We start from the raw sequence: 14,874 nt of genomic DNA, 5'->3' as shown, positions 1-14,874 counted from the left end.
CTCAGCAAAATAAACACATCATCATCAACAACAACAACAACAACAACAACAACAACAACAACAACAACAACTGAACATGTCATGATAGACAAACAGAATGAAAAAAAGGCATTTCTATTTTTGATTGTTTTTTCCAGGGGAGAGCGCGAACGCAGTCCCCCACACTTATAAATTGCGCACCCGAGTCGTCCACATTTGGGATGATCGCAGGGGTCAACCAAGCCGATGTGCAATGGAAAGGTCTCGCCCCGGGCCCACAGCCTTGCGGATCACTGTTAAGCCTGTGCCAGGTAAGTATGCCTGAAACTGCAGCTTCCTAACCATCACTACAAACATACACATCACCTCATTCAGGTGTCTTGTAAGCAAAACTTCACATATATTCCATTTCAGTTCAAACATTTTTATACTTCCCTGTACATGGCACTACATTCACCCGTTCGCTTTATGCAAAGATTATTGGTAGGAAGAACGAGACGGAAATGGCTTTATTTGCATTTTAGGCTGCATAGACATGCACCTTGCGCCAGGTACCCAGGGGAGGTAACTTCCATGTCAACACCCAAGTTTCCTTCCGGGTCATATCTTTCTCCTTGGGAGCTACTCAGCAAAATAAACACATCATCATCAACAACAACAACAACAACAACAACAACAACAACAACAACAACAACAACTGAACATGTCATGATAGACAAACAGAATGAAAAAAAGGCATTTCTATTTTTGATTGTTTTTTCCAGGGGAGAGCGCGAACGCAGTCCCCCACACTTATAAATTGCGCACCCGAGTCGTCCACATTTGGGATGATCGCAGGGGTCAACCAAGCCGATGTGCAATGGAAAGGTCTCGCCCCGGGCCCACAGCCTTGCGGATCACTGTTAAGCCTGTGCCAGGTAAGTATGCCTGAAACTGCAGCTTCCTAACCATCACTACAAACATACACATCACCTCATTCAGGTGTCTTGTAAGCAAAACTTCACATATATTCCATTTCAGTTCAAACATTTTTATACTTCCCTGTACATGGCACTACATTCACCCGTTCGCTTTATGCAAAGATTATTGGTAGGAAGAACGAGACGGAAATGGCTTTATTTGCATTTTAGGCTGCATAGACATGCACCTTGCGCCAGGTACCCAGGGGAGGTAACTTCCATGTCAACACCCAAGTTTCCTTCCGGGTCCTATCTTTCTCCTTGGGAGCTACTCAGCAAAATAAACACATCATCATCAACAACAACAACAACAACAACAACAACAACAACAACAACTGAACATGTCATGATAGACAAACAGAATGAAAAAAAGGCATTTCTATTTTTGATTGTTTTTTCCAGGGGAGAGCGCGAACGCAGTCCCCCACACTTATAAATTGCGCACCCGAGTCGTCCACATTTGGGATGATCGCAGGGGTCAACCAAGCCGATGTGCAATGGAAAGGTCTCGCCCCGGGCCCACAGCCTTGCGGATCACTGTTAAGCCTGTGCCAGGTAAGTATGCCTGAAACTGCAGCTTCCTAACCATCACTACAAACATACACATCACCTCATTCAGGTGTCTTGTAAGCAAAACTTCACATATATTCCATTTCAGTTCAAACATTTTTATACTTCCCTGTACATGGCACTACATTCACCCGTTCGCTTTATGCAAAGATTATTGGTAGGAAGAACGAGACGGAAATGGCTTTATTTGCATTTTAGGCTGCATAGACATGCACCTTGCGCCAGGTACCCAGGGGAGGTAACTTCCATGTCAACACCCAAGTTTCCTTCCGGGTCCTATCTTTCTCCTTGGGAGCTACTCAGCAAAATAAACACATCATCATCAACAACAACAACAACAACAACAACAACAACAACAACAACAACAACTGAACATGTCATGATAGACAAACAGAATGAAAAAAAGGCATTTCTATTTTTGATTGTTTTTTCCAGGGGAGAGCGCGAACGCAGTCCCCCACACTTATAAATTGCGCACCCGAGTCGTCCACATTTGGGATGATCGCAGGGGTCAACCAAGCCGATGTGCAATGGAAAGGTCTCGCCCCGGGCCCACAGCCTTGCGGATCACTGTTAAGCCTGTGCCAGGTAAGTATGCCTGAAACTGCAGCTTCCTAACCATCACTACAAACATACACATCACCTCATTCAGGTGTCTTGTAAGCAAAACTTCACATATATTCCATTTCAGTTCAAACATTTTTATACTTCCCTGTACATGGCACTACATTCACCCGTTCGCTTTATGCAAAGATTATTGGTAGGAAGAACGAGACGGAAATGGCTTTATTTGCATTTTAGGCTGCATAGACATGCACCTTGCGCCAGGTACCCAGGGGAGGTAACTTCCATGTCAACACCCAAGTTTCCTTCCGGGTCCTATCTTTCTCCTTGGGAGCTACTCAGCAAAATAAACACATCATCATCAACAACAACAACAACAACAACAACAACAACAACAACAACAACAACTGAACATGTCATGATAGACAAACAGAATGAAAAAAAGGCATTTCTATTTTTGATTGTTTTTTCCAGGGGAGAGCGCGAACGCAGTCCCCCACACTTATAAATTGCGCACCCGAGTCGTCCACATTTGGGATGATCGCAGGGGTCAACCAAGCCGATGTGCAATGGAAAGGTCTCGCCCCGGGCCCACAGCCTTGCGGATCACTGTTAAGCCTGTGCCAGGTAAGTATGCCTGAAACTGCAGCTTCCTAACCATCACTACAAACATACACATCACCTCATTCAGGTGTCTTGTAAGCAAAACTTCACATATATTCCATTTCAGTTCAAACATTTTTATACTTCCCTGTACATGGCACTACATTCACCCGTTCGCTTTATGCAAAGATTATTGGTAGGAAGAACGAGACGGAAATGGCTTTATTTGCATTTTAGGCTGCATAGACATGCACCTTGCGCCAGGTACCCAGGGGAGGTAACTTCCATGTCAACACCCAAGTTTCCTTCCGGGTCCTATCTTTCTCCTTGGGAGCTACTCAGCAAAATAAACACATCATCATCAACAACAACAACAACAACAACAACAACAACAACAACAACAACAACTGAACATGTCATGATAGACAAACAGAATGAAAAAAAGGCATTTCTATTTTTGATTGTTTTTTCCAGGGGAGAGCGCGAACGCAGTCCCCCACACTTATAAATTGCGCACCCGAGTCGTCCACATTTGGGATGATCGCAGGGGTCAACCAAGCCGATGTGCAATGGAAAGGTCTCGCCCCGGGCCCACAGCCTTGCGGATCACTGTTAAGCCTGTGCCAGGTAAGTATGCCTGAAACTGCAGCTTCCTAACCATCACTACAAACATACACATCACCTCATTCAGGTGTCTTGTAAGCAAAACTTCACATATATTCCATTTCAGTTCAAACATTTTTATACTTCCCTGTACATGGCACTACATTCACCCGTTCGCTTTATGCAAAGATTATTGGTAGGAAGAACGAGACGGAAATGGCTTTATTTGCATTTTAGGCTGCATAGACATGCACCTTGCGCCAGGTACCCAGGGGAGGTAACTTCCATGTCAACACCCAAGTTTCCTTCCGGGTCCTATCTTTCTCCTTGGGAGCTACTCAGCAAAATAAACACATCATCATCAACAACAACAACAACAACAACAACAACAACAACTGAACATGTCATGATAGACAAACAGAATGAAAAAAAGGCATTTCTATTTTTGATTGTTTTTTCCAGGGGAGAGCGCGAACGCAGTCCCCCACACTTATAAATTGCGCACCCGAGTCGTCCACATTTGGGATGATCGCAGGGGTCAACCAAGCCGATGTGCAATGGAAAGGTCTCGCCCCGGGCCCACAGCCTTGCGGATCACTGTTAAGCCTGTGCCAGGTAAGTATGCCTGAAACTGCAGCTTCCTAACCATCACTACAAACATACACATCACCTCATTCAGGTGTCTTGTAAGCAAAACTTCACATATATTCCATTTCAGTTCAAACATTTTTATACTTCCCTGTACATGGCACTACATTCACCCGTTCGCTTTATGCAAAGATTATTGGTAGGAAGAACGAGACGGAAATGGCTTTATTTGCATTTTAGGCTGCATAGACATGCACCTTGCGCCAGGTACCCAGGGGAGGTAACTTCCATGTCAACACCCAAGTTTCCTTCCGGGTCCTATCTTTCTCCTTGGGAGCTACTCAGCAAAATAAACACATCATCATCAACAACAACAACAACAACAACAACAACAACAACAACAACTGAACATGTCATGATAGACAAACAGAATGAAAAAAAGGCATTTCTATTTTTGATTGTTTTTTCCAGGGGAGAGCGCGAACGCAGTCCCCCACACTTATAAATTGCGCACCCGAGTCGTCCACATTTGGGATGATCGCAGGGGTCAACCAAGCCGATGTGCAATGGAAAGGTCTCGCCCCGGGCCCACAGCCTTGCGGATCACTGTTAAGCCTGTGCCAGGTAAGTATGCCTGAAACTGCAGCTTCCTAACCATCACTACAAACATACACATCACCTCATTCAGGTGTCTTGTAAGCAAAACTTCACATATATTCCATTTCAGTTCAAACATTTTTATACTTCCCTGTACATGGCACTACATTCACCCGTTCGCTTTATGCAAAGATTATTGGTAGGAAGAACGAGACGGAAATGGCTTTATTTGCATTTTAGGCTGCATAGACATGCACCTTGCGCCAGGTACCCAGGGGAGGTAACTTCCATGTCAACACCCAAGTTTCCTTCCGGGTCCTATCTTTCTCCTTGGGAGCTACTCAGCAAAATAAACACATCATCATCAACAACAACAACAACAACAACAACAACAACAACAACAACAACAACAACTGAACATGTCATGATAGACAAACAGAATGAAAAAAAGGCATTTCTATTTTTGATTGTTTTTTCCAGGGGAGAGCGCGAACGCAGTCCCCCACACTTATAAATTGCGCACCCGAGTCGTCCACATTTGGGATGATCGCAGGGGTCAACCAAGCCGATGTGCAATGGAAAGGTCTCGCCCCGGGCCCACAGCCTTGCGGATCACTGTTAAGCCTGTGCCAGGTAAGTATGCCTGAAACTGCAGCTTCCTAACCATCACTACAAACATACACATCACCTCATTCAGGTGTCTTGTAAGCAAAACTTCACATATATTCCATTTCAGTTCAAACATTTTTATACTTCCCTGTACATGGCACTACATTCACCCGTTCGCTTTATGCAAAGATTATTGGTAGGAAGAACGAGACGGAAATGGCTTTATTTGCATTTTAGGCTGCATAGACATGCACCTTGCGCCAGGTACCCAGGGGAGGTAACTTCCATGTCAACACCCAAGTTTCCTTCCGGGTCCTATCTTTCTCCTTGGGAGCTACTCAGCAAAATAAACACATCATCATCAACAACAACAACAACAACAACAACAACAACAACAACAACAACAACAACTGAACATGTCATGATAGACAAACAGAATGAAAAAAAGGCATTTCTATTTTTGATTGTTTTTTCCAGGGGAGAGCGCGAACGCAGTCCCCCACACTTATAAATTGCGCACCCGAGTCGTCCACATTTGGGATGATCGCAGGGGTCAACCAAGCCGATGTGCAATGGAAAGGTCTCGCCCCGGGCCCACAGCCTTGCGGATCACTGTTAAGCCTGTGCCAGGTAAGTATGCCTGAAACTGCAGCTTCCTAACCATCACTACAAACATACACATCACCTCATTCAGGTGTCTTGTAAGCAAAACTTCACATATATTCCATTTCAGTTCAAACATTTTTATACTTCCCTGTACATGGCACTACATTCACCCGTTCGCTTTATGCAAAGATTATTGGTAGGAAGAACGAGACGGAAATGGCTTTATTTGCATTTTAGGCTGCATAGACATGCACCTTGCGCCAGGTACCCAGGGGAGGTAACTTCCATGTCAACACCCAAGTTTCCTTCCGGGTCCTATCTTTCTCCTTGGGAGCTACTCAGCAAAATAAACACATCATCATCAACAACAACAACAACAACAACAACAACAACAACAACAACAACAACTGAACATGTCATGATAGACAAACAGAATGAAAAAAAGGCATTTCTATTTTTGATTGTTTTTTCCAGGGGAGAGCGCGAACGCAGTCCCCCACACTTATAAATTGCGCACCCGAGTCGTCCACATTTGGGATGATCGCAGGGGTCAACCAAGCCGATGTGCAATGGAAAGGTCTCGCCCCGGGCCCACAGCCTTGCGGATCACTGTTAAGCCTGTGCCAGGTAAGTATGCCTGAAACTGCAGCTTCCTAACCATCACTACAAACATACACATCACCTCATTCAGGTGTCTTGTAAGCAAAACTTCACATATATTCCATTTCAGTTCAAACATTTTTATACTTCCCTGTACATGGCACTACATTCACCCGTTCGCTTTATGCAAAGATTATTGGTAGGAAGAACGAGACGGAAATGGCTTTATTTGCATTTTAGGCTGCATAGACATGCACCTTGCGCCAGGTACCCAGGGGAGGTAACTTCCATGTCAACACCCAAGTTTCCTTCCGGGTCCTATCTTTCTCCTTGGGAGCTACTCAGCAAAATAAACACATCATCATCAACAACAACAACAACAACAACAACAACAACAACAACAACTGAACATGTCATGATAGACAAACAGAATGAAAAAAAGGCATTTCTATTTTTGATTGTTTTTTCCAGGGGAGAGCGCGAACGCAGTCCCCCACACTTATAAATTGCGCACCCGAGTCGTCCACATTTGGGATGATCGCAGGGGTCAACCAAGCCGATGTGCAATGGAAAGGTCTCGCCCCGGGCCCACAGCCTTGCGGATCACTGTTAAGCCTGTGCCAGGTAAGTATGCCTGAAACTGCAGCTTCCTAACCATCACTACAAACATACACATCACCTCATTCAGGTGTCTTGTAAGCAAAACTTCACATATATTCCATTTCAGTTCAAACATTTTTATACTTCCCTGTACATGGCACTACATTCACCCGTTCGCTTTATGCAAAGATTATTGGTAGGAAGAACGAGACGGAAATGGCTTTATTTGCATTTTAGGCTGCATAGACATGCACCTTGCGCCAGGTACCCAGGGGAGGTAACTTCCATGTCAACACCCAAGTTTCCTTCCGGGTCCTATCTTTCTCCTTGGGAGCTACTCAGCAAAATAAACACATCATCATCAACAACAACAACAACAACAACAACAACAACAACAACAACAACAACAACAACTGAACATGTCATGATAGACAAACAGAATGAAAAAAAGGCATTTCTATTTTTGATTGTTTTTTCCAGGGGAGAGCGCGAACGCAGTCCCCCACACTTATAAATTGCGCACCCGAGTCGTCCACATTTGGGATGATCGCAGGGGTCAACCAAGCCGATGTGCAATGGAAAGGTCTCGCCCCGGGCCCACAGCCTTGCGGATCACTGTTAAGCCTGTGCCAGGTAAGTATGCCTGAAACTGCAGCTTCCTAACCATCACTACAAACATACACATCACCTCATTCAGGTGTCTTGTAAGCAAAACTTCACATATATTCCATTTCAGTTCAAACATTTTTATACTTCCCTGTACATGGCACTACATTCACCCGTTCGCTTTATGCAAAGATTATTGGTAGGAAGAACGAGACGGAAATGGCTTTATTTGCATTTTAGGCTGCATAGACATGCACCTTGCGCCAGGTACCCAGGGGAGGTAACTTCCATGTCAACACCCAAGTTTCCTTCCGGGTCCTATCTTTCTCCTTGGGAGCTACTCAGCAAAATAAACACATCATCATCAACAACAACAACAACAACAACAACAACAACAACAACAACAACAACAACTGAACATGTCATGATAGACAAACAGAATGAAAAAAAGGCATTTCTATTTTTGATTGTTTTTTCCAGGGGAGAGCGCGAACGCAGTCCCCCACACTTATAAATTGCGCACCCGAGTCGTCCACATTTGGGATGATCGCAGGGGTCAACCAAGCCGATGTGCAATGGAAAGGTCTCGCCCCGGGCCCACAGCCTTGCGGATCACTGTTAAGCCTGTGCCAGGTAAGTATGCCTGAAACTGCAGCTTCCTAACCATCACTACAAACATACACATCACCTCATTCAGGTGTCTTGTAAGCAAAACTTCACATATATTCCATTTCAGTTCAAACATTTTTATACTTCCCTGTACATGGCACTACATTCACCCGTTCGCTTTATGCAAAGATTATTGGTAGGAAGAACGAGACGGAAATGGCTTTATTTGCATTTTAGGCTGCATAGACATGCACCTTGCGCCAGGTACCCAGGGGAGGTAACTTCCATGTCAACACCCAAGTTTCCTTCCGGGTCCTATCTTTCTCCTTGGGAGCTACTCAGCAAAATAAACACATCATCATCAACAACAACAACAACAACAACAACAACAACAACAACAACAACAACAACTGAACATGTCATGATAGACAAACAGAATGAAAAAAAGGCATTTCTATTTTTGATTGTTTTTTCCAGGGGAGAGCGCGAACGCAGTCCCCCACACTTATAAATTGCGCACCCGAGTCGTCCACATTTGGGATGATCGCAGGGGTCAACCAAGCCGATGTGCAATGGAAAGGTCTCGCCCCGGGCCCACAGCCTTGCGGATCACTGTTAAGCCTGTGCCAGGTAAGTATGCCTGAAACTGCAGCTTCCTAACCATCACTACAAACATACACATCACCTCATTCAGGTGTCTTGTAAGCAAAACTTCACATATATTCCATTTCAGTTCAAACATTTTTATACTTCCCTGTACATGGCACTACATTCACCCGTTCGCTTTATGCAAAGATTATTGGTAGGAAGAACGAGACGGAAATGGCTTTATTTGCATTTTAGGCTGCATAGACATGCACCTTGCGCCAGGTACCCAGGGGAGGTAACTTCCATGTCAACACCCAAGTTTCCTTCCGGGTCCTATCTTTCTCCTTGGGAGCTACTCAGCAAAATAAACACATCATCATCAACAACAACAACAACAACAACAACAACAACAACAACAACAACAACAACTGAACATGTCATGATAGACAAACAGAATGAAAAAAAGGCATTTCTATTTTTGATTGTTTTTTCCAGGGGAGAGCGCGAACGCAGTCCCCCACACTTATAAATTGCGCACCCGAGTCGTCCACATTTGGGATGATCGCAGGGGTCAACCAAGCCGATGTGCAATGGAAAGGTCTCGCCCCGGGCCCACAGCCTTGCGGATCACTGTTAAGCCTGTGCCAGGTAAGTATGCCTGAAACTGCAGCTTCCTAACCATCACTACAAACATACACATCACCTCATTCAGGTGTCTTGTAAGCAAAACTTCACATATATTCCATTTCAGTTCAAACATTTTTATACTTCCCTGTACATGGCACTACATTCACCCGTTCGCTTTATGCAAAGATTATTGGTAGGAAGAACGAGACGGAAATGGCTTTATTTGCATTTTAGGCTGCATAGACATGCACCTTGCGCCAGGTACCCAGGGGAGGTAACTTCCATGTCAACACCCAAGTTTCCTTCCGGGTCCTATCTTTCTCCTTGGGAGCTACTCAGCAAAATAAACACATCATCATCAACAACAACAACAACAACAACAACAACAACAACAACAACAACAACAACTGAACATGTCATGATAGACAAACAGAATGAAAAAAAGGCATTTCTATTTTTGATTGTTTTTTCCAGGGGAGAGCGCGAACGCAGTCCCCCACACTTATAAATTGCGCACCCGAGTCGTCCACATTTGGGATGATCGCAGGGGTCAACCAAGCCGATGTGCAATGGAAAGGTCTCGCCCCGGGCCCACAGCCTTGCGGATCACTGTTAAGCCTGTGCCAGGTAAGTATGCCTGAAACTGCAGCTTCCTAACCATCACTACAAACATACACATCACCTCATTCAGGTGTCTTGTAAGCAAAACTTCACATATATTCCATTTCAGTTCAAACATTTTTATACTTCCCTGTACATGGCACTACATTCACCCGTTCGCTTTATGCAAAGATTATTGGTAGGAAGAACGAGACGGAAATGGCTTTATTTGCATTTTAGGCTGCATAGACATGCACCTTGCGCCAGGTACCCAGGGGAGGTAACTTCCATGTCAACACCCAAGTTTCCTTCCGGGTCCTATCTTTCTCCTTGGGAGCTACTCAGCAAAATAAACACATCATCATCAACAACAACAACAACAACAACAACAACAACAACAACTGAACATGTCATGATAGACAAACAGAATGAAAAAAAGGCATTTCTATTTTTGATTGTTTTTTCCAGGGGAGAGCGCGAACGCAGTCCCCCACACTTATAAATTGCGCACCCGAGTCGTCCACATTTGGGATGATCGCAGGGGTCAACCAAGCCGATGTGCAATGGAAAGGTCTCGCCCCGGGCCCACAGCCTTGCGGATCACTGTTAAGCCTGTGCCAGGTAAGTATGCCTGAAACTGCAGCTTCCTAACCATCACTACAAACATACACATCACCTCATTCAGGTGTCTTGTAAGCAAAACTTCACATATATTCCATTTCAGTTCAAACATTTTTATACTTCCCTGTACATGGCACTACATTCACCCGTTCGCTTTATGCAAAGATTATTGGTAGGAAGAACGAGACGGAAATGGCTTTATTTGCATTTTAGGCTGCATAGACATGCACCTTGCGCCAGGTACCCAGGGGAGGTAACTTCCATGTCAACACCCAAGTTTCCTTCCGGGTCCTATCTTTCTCCTTGGGAGCTACTCAGCAAAATAAACACATCATCATCAACAACAACAACAACAACAACAACAACAACAACAACAACAACTGAACATGTCATGATAGACAAACAGAATGAAAAAAAGGCATTTCTATTTTTGATTGTTTTTTCCAGGGGAGAGCGCGAACGCAGTCCCCCACACTTATAAATTGCGCACCCGAGTCGTCCACATTTGGGATGATCGCAGGGGTCAACCAAGCCGATGTGCAATGGAAAGGTCTCGCCCCGGGCCCACAGCCTTGCGGATCACTGTTAAGCCTGTGCCAGGTAAGTATGCCTGAAACTGCAGCTTCCTAACCATCACTACAAACATACACATCACCTCATTCAGGTGTCTTGTAAGCAAAACTTCACATATATTCCATTTCAGTTCAAACATTTTTATACTTCCCTGTACATGGCACTACATTCACCCGTTCGCTTTATGCAAAGATTATTGGTAGGAAGAACGAGACGGAAATGGCTTTATTTGCATTTTAGGCTGCATAGACATGCACCTTGCGCCAGGTACCCAGGGGAGGTAACTTCCATGTCAACACCCAAGTTTCCTTCCGGGTCCTATCTTTCTCCTTGGGAGCTACTCAGCAAAATAAACACATCATCATCAACAACAACAACAACAACAACAACAACAACAACAACAACAACTGAACATGTCATGATAGACAAACAGAATGAAAAAAAGGCATTTCTATTTTTGATTGTTTTTTCCAGGGGAGAGCGCGAACGCAGTCCCCCACACTTATAAATTGCGCACCCGAGTCGTCCACATTTGGGATGATCGCAGGGGTCAACCAAGCCGATGTGCAATGGAAAGGTCTCGCCCCGGGCCCACAGCCTTGCGGATCACTGTTAAGCCTGTGCCAGGTAAGTATGCCTGAAACTGCAGCTTCCTAACCATCACTACAAACATACACATCACCTCATTCAGGTGTCTTGTAAGCAAAACTTCACATATATTCCATTTCAGTTCAAACATTTTTATACTTCCCTGTACATGGCACTACATTCACCCGTTCGCTTTATGCAAAGATTATTGGTAGGAAGAACGAGACGGAAATGGCTTTATTTGCATTTTAGGCTGCATAGACATGCACCTTGCGCCAGGTACCCAGGGGAGGTAACTTCCATGTCAACACCCAAGTTTCCTTCCGGGTCCTATCTTTCTCCTTGGGAGCTACTCAGCAAAATAAACACATCATCATCAACAACAACAACAACAACAACAACAACAACAACAACAACAACAACTGAACATGTCATGATAGACAAACAGAATGAAAAAAAGGCATTTCTATTTTTGATTGTTTTTTCCAGGGGAGAGCGCGAACGCAGTCCCCCACACTTATAAATTGCGCACCCGAGTCGTCCACATTTGGGATGATCGCAGGGGTCAACCAAGCCGATGTGCAATGGAAAGGTCTCGCCCCGGGCCCACAGCCTTGCGGATCACTGTTAAGCCTGTGCCAGGTAAGTATGCCTGAAACTGCAGCTTCCTAACCATCACTACAAACATACACATCACCTCATTCAGGTGTCTTGTAAGCAAAACTTCACATATATTCCATTTCAGTTCAAACATTTTTATACTTCCCTGTACATGGCACTACATTCACCCGTTCGCTTTATGCAAAGATTATTGGTAGGAAGAACGAGACGGAAATGGCTTTATTTGCATTTTAGGCTGCATAGACATGCACCTTGCGCCAGGTACCCAGGGGAGGTAACTTCCATGTCAACACCCAAGTTTCCTTCCGGGTCCTATCTTTCTCCTTGGGAGCTACTCAGCAAAATAAACACATCATCATCAACAACAACAACAACAACAACAACAACAACAACAACAACAACAACTGAACATGTCATGATAGACAAACAGAATGAAAAAAAGGCATTTCTATTTTTGATTGTTTTTTCCAGGGGAGAGCGCGAACGCAGTCCCCCACACTTATAAATTGCGCACCCGAGTCGTCCACATTTGGGATGATCGCAGGGGTCAACCAAGCCGATGTGCAATGGAAAGGTCTCGCCCCGGGCCCACAGCCTTGCGGATCACTGTTAAGCCTGTGCCAGGTAAGTATGCCTGAAACTTACTTACTTACTTACTTATATTAGGAGATTTTACGTGCGCTTTCCGACTGGAGCGTATTTCGCACACGGGCCCGGCCGGGCCATTTAGTGGTATAAAAGTGGTAGCGAGAGGAGTGCAACCAAGGAGGGGGGTTTAGTGGTTGCTTATATAAAGTTTTGAAATTTTGAGATTTGGAATACATGCCTTGGGGGAGTGGTTGGGACTAAGGGAGTGTGTGGGGGTGAGTTGATGTTTTTTGGATGTTTAGTGTTGGTGGTTTAGTGAAGTTTTAAATACGGTTAATTAGTTCTGTTTTGGTTAGGTAAATGCCTAGGGCTTTGAAGTTTTCTATTTTATTTTGGGGGTTAAGGATTGCTTCTAAGGTAAGAGCGTTATTTGGATTTAGGTTGGTTTGTAATGTTGTACGTTGTGTGAGGTAGTGGGTGCAATGTAGTAGTACGTGGTCTATTGTTTCTGGGTGAGTGCAGTGTGGGCACTTCCCGTTTGCGTGTTTTTTTAGTTTTAGAAGGTGGTTATTTAGTTTGGTGTGTCCTGTTTGGAGTTTGGTGATTATTCTATCGATTTTTTTGGAGGGATGGAGGATTTTTGGTTTGGTGAGGGGTTTTTTGAGGGTTTTTAGGATTTGGGTTTTTGTGTTTTGATAGAGGTTATGCCATTTTTGGGTGATTTTACGTTTGTTTATACTTTTGATTTCTGCTTTAGATATTGGTAGCTTAAGGCTTATGTCTGGTATTTTTAGGGATTGTTTTGCGGCTCTGTCTGCGTTTTCATTCCCGTAAATTCCTACGTGAGCTGGTATCCAGATAAGTTGTATGTTTTTGCCTGCCTCTGTTAGTTTGTTTACGCTTTTGAGAATTTGGTTTATTAATTTGGGGCGGTTTTTGGTGTTTTTGTTTTGGAGGGCCTGAAGTCCGCTTAGTGAGTCTGAGAGTATTAAGATTTTTTTTTGGTTTTTGGTGTGATGGCTGTGGAGCGCCGTGGCGATACCCATGAGCTCTGCGGTGAATATAGATTGGTTGTTTGGGAGTCGGAAGGATTGAGTGCCTGAAACTGCAGCTTCCTAACCATCACTACAAACATACACATCACCTCATTCAGGTGTCTTGTAAGCAAAACTTCACATATATTCCATTTCAGTTCAAACATTTTTATACTTCCCTGTACATGGCACTACATTCACCCGTTCGCTTTATGCAAAGATTATTGGTAGGAAGAACGAGACGGAAATGGCTTTATTTGCATTTTAGGCTGCATAGACATGCACCTTGCGCCAGGTACCCAGGGGAGGTAACTTCCATGTCAACACCCAAGTTTCCTTCCGGGTCCTATCTTTCTCCTTGGGAGCTACTCAGCAAAATAAACACATCATCATCAACAACAACAACAACAACAACAACAACAACAACAACAACAACAACTGAACATGTCATGATAGACAAACAGAATGAAAAAAAGGCATTTCTATTTTTGATTGTTTTTTCCAGGGGAGAGCGCGAACGCAGTCCCCCACACTTATAAATTGCGCACCCGAGTCGTCCACATTTGGGATGATCGCAGGGGTCAACCAAGCCGATGTGCAATGGAAAGGTCTCGCCCCGGGCCCACAGCCTTGCGGATCACTGTTAAGCCTGTGCCAGGTAAGTATGCCTGAAACTGCAGCTTCCTAACCATCACTACAAACATACACATCACCTCATTCAGGTGTCTTGTAAGCAAAACTTCACATATATTCCATTTCAGTTCAAACATTTTTATACTTCCCTGTACATGGCACTACATTCACCCGTTCGCTTTATGCAAAGATTATTGGTAGGAAGAACGAGACGGAAATGGCTTTATTTGCATTTTAGGCTGCATAGACATGCACCTTGCGCCAGGTACCCAGGGGAGGTAACTTCCATGTCAACACCCAAGTTTCCT

The 14,874-nt window shown here is 44.3% G+C and overlaps 23 non-coding genes across 23 annotated transcripts; all 23 read right to left on the bottom strand.

The window, feature by feature from the left end:
• Positions 1 to 134: 134 nt before the first annotated feature.
• On the bottom strand, positions 135 to 298 carry LOC125380773. The gene has a single exon (XR_007221424.1). It is a non-coding gene; the product is annotated as a U1 spliceosomal RNA (small nuclear RNA).
• Positions 299 to 740: 442 nt separating this feature from the next.
• On the bottom strand, positions 741 to 904 carry LOC125380772. The gene has a single exon (XR_007221423.1). It is a non-coding gene; the product is annotated as a U1 spliceosomal RNA (small nuclear RNA).
• A 433-nt stretch (positions 905 to 1,337) lies between these two features.
• Positions 1,338 to 1,501, bottom strand: LOC125380771. The gene has a single exon (XR_007221421.1). It is a non-coding gene; the product is annotated as a U1 spliceosomal RNA (small nuclear RNA).
• Positions 1,502 to 1,940: 439 nt separating this feature from the next.
• On the bottom strand, positions 1,941 to 2,104 carry LOC125380770. Its single transcript, XR_007221420.1, has one exon. It is a non-coding gene; the product is annotated as a U1 spliceosomal RNA (small nuclear RNA).
• Positions 2,105 to 2,543: 439 nt separating this feature from the next.
• On the bottom strand, positions 2,544 to 2,707 carry LOC125380768. Its single transcript, XR_007221418.1, has one exon. It is a non-coding gene; the product is annotated as a U1 spliceosomal RNA (small nuclear RNA).
• A 439-nt stretch (positions 2,708 to 3,146) lies between these two features.
• LOC125380767 lies at positions 3,147 to 3,310 on the bottom strand. The gene has a single exon (XR_007221417.1). It is a non-coding gene; the product is annotated as a U1 spliceosomal RNA (small nuclear RNA).
• Positions 3,311 to 3,737: 427 nt separating this feature from the next.
• LOC125380765 lies at positions 3,738 to 3,901 on the bottom strand. Its single transcript, XR_007221416.1, has one exon. It is a non-coding gene; the product is annotated as a U1 spliceosomal RNA (small nuclear RNA).
• Positions 3,902 to 4,334: 433 nt separating this feature from the next.
• Positions 4,335 to 4,498, bottom strand: LOC125380764. The gene has a single exon (XR_007221415.1). It is a non-coding gene; the product is annotated as a U1 spliceosomal RNA (small nuclear RNA).
• A 442-nt stretch (positions 4,499 to 4,940) lies between these two features.
• On the bottom strand, positions 4,941 to 5,104 carry LOC125380763. The gene has a single exon (XR_007221414.1). It is a non-coding gene; the product is annotated as a U1 spliceosomal RNA (small nuclear RNA).
• Positions 5,105 to 5,546: 442 nt separating this feature from the next.
• LOC125380762 lies at positions 5,547 to 5,710 on the bottom strand. Its single transcript, XR_007221413.1, has one exon. It is a non-coding gene; the product is annotated as a U1 spliceosomal RNA (small nuclear RNA).
• A 439-nt stretch (positions 5,711 to 6,149) lies between these two features.
• Positions 6,150 to 6,313, bottom strand: LOC125380761. Its single transcript, XR_007221412.1, has one exon. It is a non-coding gene; the product is annotated as a U1 spliceosomal RNA (small nuclear RNA).
• A 433-nt stretch (positions 6,314 to 6,746) lies between these two features.
• Positions 6,747 to 6,910, bottom strand: LOC125380760. The gene has a single exon (XR_007221411.1). It is a non-coding gene; the product is annotated as a U1 spliceosomal RNA (small nuclear RNA).
• A 445-nt stretch (positions 6,911 to 7,355) lies between these two features.
• On the bottom strand, positions 7,356 to 7,519 carry LOC125380759. Its single transcript, XR_007221410.1, has one exon. It is a non-coding gene; the product is annotated as a U1 spliceosomal RNA (small nuclear RNA).
• A 442-nt stretch (positions 7,520 to 7,961) lies between these two features.
• On the bottom strand, positions 7,962 to 8,125 carry LOC125380758. The gene has a single exon (XR_007221409.1). It is a non-coding gene; the product is annotated as a U1 spliceosomal RNA (small nuclear RNA).
• A 442-nt stretch (positions 8,126 to 8,567) lies between these two features.
• On the bottom strand, positions 8,568 to 8,731 carry LOC125380756. The gene has a single exon (XR_007221407.1). It is a non-coding gene; the product is annotated as a U1 spliceosomal RNA (small nuclear RNA).
• A 442-nt stretch (positions 8,732 to 9,173) lies between these two features.
• Positions 9,174 to 9,337, bottom strand: LOC125380755. The gene has a single exon (XR_007221406.1). It is a non-coding gene; the product is annotated as a U1 spliceosomal RNA (small nuclear RNA).
• Positions 9,338 to 9,779: 442 nt separating this feature from the next.
• LOC125380754 lies at positions 9,780 to 9,943 on the bottom strand. The gene has a single exon (XR_007221405.1). It is a non-coding gene; the product is annotated as a U1 spliceosomal RNA (small nuclear RNA).
• Positions 9,944 to 10,373: 430 nt separating this feature from the next.
• LOC125380753 lies at positions 10,374 to 10,537 on the bottom strand. The gene has a single exon (XR_007221404.1). It is a non-coding gene; the product is annotated as a U1 spliceosomal RNA (small nuclear RNA).
• A 436-nt stretch (positions 10,538 to 10,973) lies between these two features.
• On the bottom strand, positions 10,974 to 11,137 carry LOC125380752. The gene has a single exon (XR_007221403.1). It is a non-coding gene; the product is annotated as a U1 spliceosomal RNA (small nuclear RNA).
• Positions 11,138 to 11,573: 436 nt separating this feature from the next.
• LOC125380751 lies at positions 11,574 to 11,737 on the bottom strand. The gene has a single exon (XR_007221402.1). It is a non-coding gene; the product is annotated as a U1 spliceosomal RNA (small nuclear RNA).
• Positions 11,738 to 12,176: 439 nt separating this feature from the next.
• On the bottom strand, positions 12,177 to 12,340 carry LOC125380750. The gene has a single exon (XR_007221401.1). It is a non-coding gene; the product is annotated as a U1 spliceosomal RNA (small nuclear RNA).
• Positions 12,341 to 12,779: 439 nt separating this feature from the next.
• Positions 12,780 to 12,943, bottom strand: LOC125380749. The gene has a single exon (XR_007221400.1). It is a non-coding gene; the product is annotated as a U1 spliceosomal RNA (small nuclear RNA).
• A 1,492-nt stretch (positions 12,944 to 14,435) lies between these two features.
• On the bottom strand, positions 14,436 to 14,599 carry LOC124124107. The gene has a single exon (XR_006859392.2). It is a non-coding gene; the product is annotated as a U1 spliceosomal RNA (small nuclear RNA).
• Between the last annotated feature and the right edge of the window lie 275 nt (positions 14,600 to 14,874).

This window comes from Haliotis rufescens, unplaced genomic scaffold, assembly GCF_023055435.1.
Source record: "Haliotis rufescens isolate VD_foot unplaced genomic scaffold, xgHalRufe1.0.p SCAF_156, whole genome shotgun sequence".
Lineage (NCBI taxonomy): Eukaryota > Metazoa > Mollusca > Gastropoda > Lepetellida > Haliotidae > Haliotis > Haliotis rufescens.
This window is presented reverse-complemented; position numbering and strand designations above follow the sequence as displayed.